The sequence below is a fragment of the Palaemon carinicauda genome, chromosome 16, assembly GCF_036898095.1.
Source record: "Palaemon carinicauda isolate YSFRI2023 chromosome 16, ASM3689809v2, whole genome shotgun sequence".
In the NCBI taxonomy this organism is placed as follows: Eukaryota; Metazoa; Arthropoda; class Malacostraca; order Decapoda; family Palaemonidae; genus Palaemon; species Palaemon carinicauda.
This window is the reverse complement of record NC_090740.1, coordinates 7,549,589-7,557,088: the sequence shown is the minus strand read 5'-3', so window position 1 is coordinate 7,557,088 and position 7,500 is coordinate 7,549,589. Positions and strand designations below refer to the sequence as shown.

The 7,500-nt window shown below is 37.3% G+C and overlaps 1 pseudogene; it reads right to left on the bottom strand.

Moving 5' to 3' along the window:
- LOC137655919 (opioid-binding protein/cell adhesion molecule homolog) overlaps nt 1–7,500 on the bottom strand; it is a 61,743-nt pseudogene that overhangs the window by 4,503 nt on the left and 49,740 nt on the right.

Below are 7,500 nucleotides of genomic sequence, written 5' to 3'. Positions count from 1 at the left end.
GATACAATCCAGTTTATAGCTCGAAGGCAGGTACTCGGGATGGGAAAGATTAAGGAAAAAGGGAGAAAGAGAAGAACAGGAGAAGAATAAAAGAGAGGGGCAGACCCTCTTGCGATATTAGGGAATTGGTATTGTTATTACAGTTCTGGGTGAGGGAGATATATATATATATATATATATATATATATATATATATATATATATATATATATATATATATATATATATATATATATATATATATATATATATATATATATATATATATATATATATATATATATATATATATATATATATATATATATATATATATATATATATATTTAGGGCATTAATGGATTATGTGTTGATAACTAAAAGAATGTTTGGAAGATTGAAAGACGTGCACGTGTTTAGGGGTATGGCTAACGGTATGTCTGATCATTTTTTGGTGGAAGGAAAATTGGTTGTAGCAAAAGAGGGGGGGAATAGAGTAGGTGGATGTAAAAGGGAGCTAGTGAGGGTTGAAGAGCTAATAAAACCTGGGGTAAAAAGTACATATCAGGAAAGATTGAAAATGGCATATGACGAGGTGAGAGTAAGAGAAACTGGTAATTTAGAGGAGGAGTGGAAGTTAGCAAAAGAAAATTTTGTTGGGATTGCAAGTGATGTATGTGGCAAGAAGGTTGTTGGAGGCAGCATGAGGAAGGGCAGTGAATGGTGGAATGAAGGAGTGAAGGTAAAAGTGGAAGAGAAAAAGAGGGCTTTTGAAGAATGGCTGCAGAGTAATAGTATAGAGAAGTATGAAAAATATAGAGAGAAAAAGGTGGAAGTAAAGCGCAAGGTACGTGAGGCAAAGAGGGCAGCTGACCTGAGGTGGGGTCAGGGACTGGGTCAGTCATATGAAGAGAATAAGAAGAAGTTTTGGAAAGAAGTGAAGAGAGTAAGAAAGGCCGGCACAAGAATTGAAGAGACAGTGAAAGATGGAAATGGAAGGTTGTTAAAAGGAGAGGAGGCAAGGAAAAGGTGGGCGGAATATTTTGAAAGTTTGCTGAATGGTGAGGATGATAGGGAGGCAGATATAATTGCTGTTCCAGGTGTTGAGGTGCCAGTGATGGGAGATGAGAATGAGAGAGAAATTACAATAGAGGAAGTGAGGAGAGCACTAGATGAAACGAGAGTAGGAAAAGCATCTGGTATGGATGGTGTGAAAGCTGAGATGTTGAAGGAAGGGGGTGTGACTGTAATTGAATGGTTGGTGAGATTGTTTAATGTGTGTTTTGTGTTGTCAATGGTACCAGTAGATTGGGTCTGTGCATGTATTGTACCACTATATAAGGGTAAGGGAGATGTGCATGAGTGTTGTAATTCAAGAGGTATTAGTTTGTTGAGTGTAGTTGGAAAAGTGTATGGTAGAGTACTGATTAATAGGATTAAGGATAAAACAGAGAATGCAATCTTGGAAGTACAGGGGGGTTTTAGAAGAGGTAGGGGTTGTACGAATCAGATTTTTACAGTTAGGCAGATATGCGAGAAATATTTAGCAAAAGGTAAGGAGGTGTATGTTGCGTTTATGGATCTGGAGAAAGCATATGATAGAGTTGATAGTGGAATGTGATGAGGTTATATGGAGTTGGTGGAAGGTTGTTGCAAGCAGTGAAAAGTTTCTACAAAGGTAGTAAAGCATGTGTTAGAATAGGAAATAAAGTGAGCGATTGGTTTCCGGTGAGAGTGGGGCTGAGACAGGGATGTGTGATGTCGCCGTGGTTGTTTAACTTGTATGTTGATGGAGTGGTGAGAGAGGTGAATGCTCGAGTGCTTGGACGAGGATTAAAACTGGTAGACGAGAATGATCATGAATGGGAGGTAAATCAGTTGTTGTTTGCGGATGATACTGTACCGGTAGCAGACACAGAAGAGAAGCTTGACCGACTAGTGACAGAATTTGGAAGGGTGTGTGAGAGAAGGAAGTTGAGAGTTAATGTGGTTAAGAGTAAGGTTATGAGATGTACGAGAAGGGAAGGTGGTGCAAGGTTGAATGTCATGTTGAATGGAGAGTTACTTGAGGAGGTGGATCAGTTTAAGTACTTGGGGTCTGTTGTTGCAGCAAATGGTGGAGTGGAAGCAGATGTACGTCAGAGAGTGAATGAAGGTTGCAAAGTGTTGGGGGCAGTTAAGGGAGTAGTAAAAAATAGAGGGTTGGGCATGAATGTAAAGAGAGTTCTATATGAGAAAGTGATTGTACCAACTGTGATGTATGGATCGGAGTTGTGGGGAATGAAAGTGATGGAGAGACAGAAATTGAATGTGTTTGAGATGAAGTGTCTGAGGAGTATGGCTGGTGTATCTCGAGTAGATAGGGTCAGGAACGAGGTGGTGAGGGTGAGAACGGGTGTAAGAAATGAGTTAGCAGCTAGAGTGGATATGAATGTGTTGAGGTGGTTTGGCCATGTTGAGAGAATGGAGAATGGCTTTCTGCTAAAGAAGGTGATGAATGCAAGAGTTGATGGGAGAAGTACAAGAGGAAGGCCAAGGTTTGGGTGGATGGATGGTGTGAAGAAAGCTCTGGGTGATAGGAGGATAGATGTGAGAGAGGCAAGAGAGCGTGCTAGAAATAGGAATGAATGGCGAGCGATTGTGACGCAGTTCCGGTAGGCCCTGCTGCTTCCTCCGGTGCCTTAGATGACCGCGGAGGTAGCAGCAGTATGGGACTCAGCAGTATGAAGCTTCATCTGTGGTGGTAATGTGGGAGGTTGGGCTGTGGCACCCTAGCAGTACCAGCTGAACTCGGCTGAGTCCCTGGTTAGGCTGGAGGAACATAGAGAGTAGAGGTCCCCTTTTTTTGTTTTGTTCTTGTTGATGTTGGCTACCCCCCCAAAATTGGGGGAAGTGCCTTTGGTATATGGATGGATATATATATATATATATATATATATATATATATATATATATATATATATATATATATATATATATATATATATATATACCCTGAAGAAGTGTACGTAATACACGAAAGCGCTTGGTACCTGGCCTTTCCCTTTCCTTTTTTGCTGTGGATTTTACACTTAAATATCTGCCACGTGCAGTTTTTATGACTGATAAATAATAATAATATATATATATATATATATATATATATATATATATATATATATATATATATATATATATATATATATATATATATATATATATATATATATATATATGAGTGTGTGCAGTTGGATATACTGGTGTATATAACATGTTAAAATGAATTAGTTATTCCATTCATCCCTATAAATCTAAAGAAAAGATTGCATCAAATTTTAGAATTAAAGAAAAGGGTCTCAGGTAGAAAACACAAGCTCTCTATGTGACATATTCTCTATCCTTTCTTGACCATCCCAATATCAAGTATATGAATATATTTAACGAAATAATTATATCAAATTCGAGAAATACAGAAAAATATAGAATTCTCGTAAAAAAAAAAATAAGTTCTCATGGTAACATATTTTTTATCCTTACTTGCCTATTCCAATATCAATTAAAAGAAATAACTAATATACGAAACAAAAGTCCTCTACGTAACATATTCTCTATCCTTACTTGTCTATCCAATATCAGGTAAAAGAAAGTAATCAGGAAAGAAAAGATCTGTACGTAACATATTCTCTATCCTTACTTTCCTGTCCTAATATCAAGTAAAAGATGGATCTCAGGAAAGAAAAGATCTGTACGTAACATATTCTCTATCCTTACTTGCCTATCCTAATATCAAGTGAAAGAAAGAATACATGCAAACAAAAGATCTGTAAGTAACATATTCTCTAACCTTACCTGTCTATCCTAATATCAAGTAAAAGAAAGAACTCAGGTAAGAAAAGATCTGTACGTAACATATTCTCTAGCCTGTACGTAACATATTCTCTATCCTTACTTGCCTATCCTAATATCAAGTAAAAGAAAGAACTCAGGAAAGAAAAGATCTGTACGTAACATATTCTCTAGCCTGTACGTAACATATTCTCTATCCTTACTTGCCTATCCTAATATCAAGTAAAAGAAAGAACTCAGGAAAGAAAAGATCTGTACGTAACATATTCTCTATCCTTACCTGTCTATCTCCAAGATGCCCAACTCGACATGGCAAAAAAGCGGTTCCTCCCAGCTGAGCAGTGACGTTGGACACGGTGTTGTTTTTCGTAGAGGAATCGTGCTGCATACCCTGATAGGTCAACGCCCATTGAGGGTCAAATCCCGGTTGACCTGGCTCCTTTGCATCGTCTTTCACCTTATTTCTTGAAGGGGGAAAATGTAAAAGTGTTATCGTGAAGAATTTCTCTACAAGTCCAGGTTGACCGGGAGTCTTTGAATCATCTTTTACCTTATTTCTTGAGGGATAAAATGTAACGATTAGTATTATCATTAAGAATTTTATAATAAGTTCAGGTTGCCTGGTTGAATCATCTTTTACCTTATTTCTCTTGGGGGAAATGTAACAATCAGTATTATCGTAAAGAATTTCTCTGCAAGTCCAGGTTGACCTGGGGCCTTTGAATCATCTTTTACCTTATTTCTTAAGAGGGAAAAATGTAACAATCAGTATTATCGTAAAGAATTGCTCCAGGTTGACCTAGAGCCTTTGAATTATCTCTCACTTTATTTCTCTTGCGGGAAATGTAACAATCAGTATTATAGTCAAGAATTTCTCTATAAGTCTAGGTTGACCTGGGGCCTTCGAATCATCTTTCACCTTATTTCTCTTGGGGAAAATGTAACAATCAGTATTATCGTCAAGAATTTCTCTACAAGTCCAGGTTGACCTGGGGCCTTTGAATCACATATCACCTTATTTCTCTTGGGGGAAATTTAACAATCAGTATTATCGTAAAGAATTTCATTACAAGTACAGTTTGACCTGGTTGAATCATCTTTTACCTTATTTCTCTTGGGGGAAATGTAACAACCAGTATTATCGTAAAGAATTTCTCTACAGGTCCATGTGGTTGACCTGGGGCCTTTGAATCACCTTTTCACCTTATTTCTCTTGGGGGAAATGTAACAATCAGTATTATCGTAAAGAATTTCTCTACAAGTCCAGGTTGACCTGGGGCCTTTAAATCATCTATCACCTTATTTCTCTTGGAGGAAATGTAACAATCAGTATCATCGTAAAAAATTTCTCTACAAGTCCAGGTTGACCTGGGGTCTTTGAATCATCTTTCACCTTATTTCTCTTGGAGGAAATGTAACAATCAGTAATATCATCAAGAATTTATCTACAAGTCCAGGTTGACCTGTGGCCTTTAAATCATCTATCACCTTATTTCTCTTGGAGGAAATGTAACAATCAGTATTATCGTAAAGAATTTCTCTACAAGTCCAGGTTGACCTGTGGCCTTTAAATCATCTATCACCTTATTTCTCTTGGAGGAAATGTAACAATCAGTATTATCGTAAAGAATTTCTCTACAAGTCCAGGTTGACCTGGGGTCTTTGAATCATCTTTCACCTTATTTCTCTTGGAGGAAATGTAACAATCAGTAATATCATCAAGAATTTATCTACAAGTCCAGGTTGACCTGTGGCCTTTAAATCATCTATCACCTTATTTCTCTTGGAGGAAATGTAACAATCAGTATTATCGTAAAGAATTTCTCTACAAGTCCAGGTTGACCTGGGGTCTTTGAATCATCTTTCACCTTATTTCTCTTGGAGGAAATGTAACAATCAGTAATATCATCAAGAATTTATCTACAAGTCCAGGTTGACCTGTGGCCTTCAAATCATCTATCACCTTATTTCTCTTGGAGGAAATGTAACAATCAGTATTATCGTAAAGAATTTCTCTACAAGTCCAGGTTGACCTGGGGTCTTTGAATCATCTTTCACCTTATTTCTCTTGGGGGAAATGTAACAATCAGTATTATCGTAAAGACTTTCACTACAAGTCCAGGTTCACCTGGGGCCTTTCAATCATCTTTTACCTTATTTCTCTTGGAGGAAATGTAACAATCAGTATTATCGTAAAGAATTTCTCTACAAGTCCAGGTTGACCTGGGGTCTTTGAATCATCTTTCACCTTATTTCTCTTGGGGGAAATGTAACAATCAGTATTATCGTAAAGACTTTCACTACAAGTCCAGGTTCACCTGGGGCCTTTCAATCATCTTTTACCTTATTTCTCTTGGAGGAAATGTAACAATCAGTATTATCGTAAAGAATTTCTCTACAAGTCCAGGTTGACCTGGGGTCTTTGAATCATCTTTCACCTTATTTCTCTTGGGGGAAATGTAACAATCAGTATTATCGTAAAGAATTCCACTACAAGTACAGTTTGACCTGGTTGAGTCATCTTTTACCTTTATTGCTTGAGGGAAAAAATCATAACAAATCAGTATTGTTGTAAATAGTTTTACTATTTTTTCAGAGATGATTATCATAGGTTATTCAATATCGATTTTTTTAGTCAATAATATAGCTGCAGAATAACTATGCGATTGTTTTAAATTAGGATAAACATTTTATATGATTAGTTTCACTTTAAGTGAACTAGCAGCTCTTTTAAATCACGCTAAATGAGATTACCATCGAGATAAATATCTCATATTATGGTGAAAATTTTACACTAAGCTATTCGCATATAATCTTCGATACTTAAAATGAATATTTTAATCATTAATGACCTGAATAGAGAATGATATTTAAAAGCACACCGTCCTTAATAATAATATGCCACATAATTCTTGGTCTTACCTATATGATATTTATGATTTAGAAAGGTGAAGTTATTTAACTAACCAATTCCTTTATTTTTTCCCCTCTAAAACACGTGAATCTGCCTCTAAACCTACGTTAACATGGCTAACTCAAAGTGCGTATATTTTTGCAGGCAAAAACATACGCATGTGGCCGATGTGCTAACGTCCCTGACTGAAAAACACCAGACTGGGGTTCGAGTCCCGCTCAAACTCGTTAGTTAATTAGGTCGCTGCAACCTCACCATCTTTATGCGCTAAGGATGGGGGATTTGGGGGAGCCTATAGGTCTATCTGATGAGTCATCAGCAGCCATTGTCTAGTCCTCCTTTGTCCTAGCTTGGGTGGAGACGGGGCTTAGGCGCTGATCATACACATATATGTTCAGTTTCTAGGGCATTGTCCTACTTGATAGGGCAATGTCACTATCCCTTGCCTCTGCCATCCATGAGTGGCCTTTAAACCTTTAAACACTCTACATATGTCGTCAAACTTCACGACTCAGTTCGCCATTCAACGCGACTGATGGCGATTGCATCGCTGTTAATGCGTAATGGAATCGCAGTGAGTGAAACTTTTATCGTTACGACATGCGGGGAATTGAATCGCCAAATTGTGACCCCAGGTTTTATCCACACACTACAGAATATCATTTATATTTAACCATATTTTAGGCCATTCTATTTGATAGCCATCGGCCGATTTGCAAAATTTACCTCCTGGAATATGTTCGATTTTAAACTATCACTATTCGATAATGAATGATTCATAT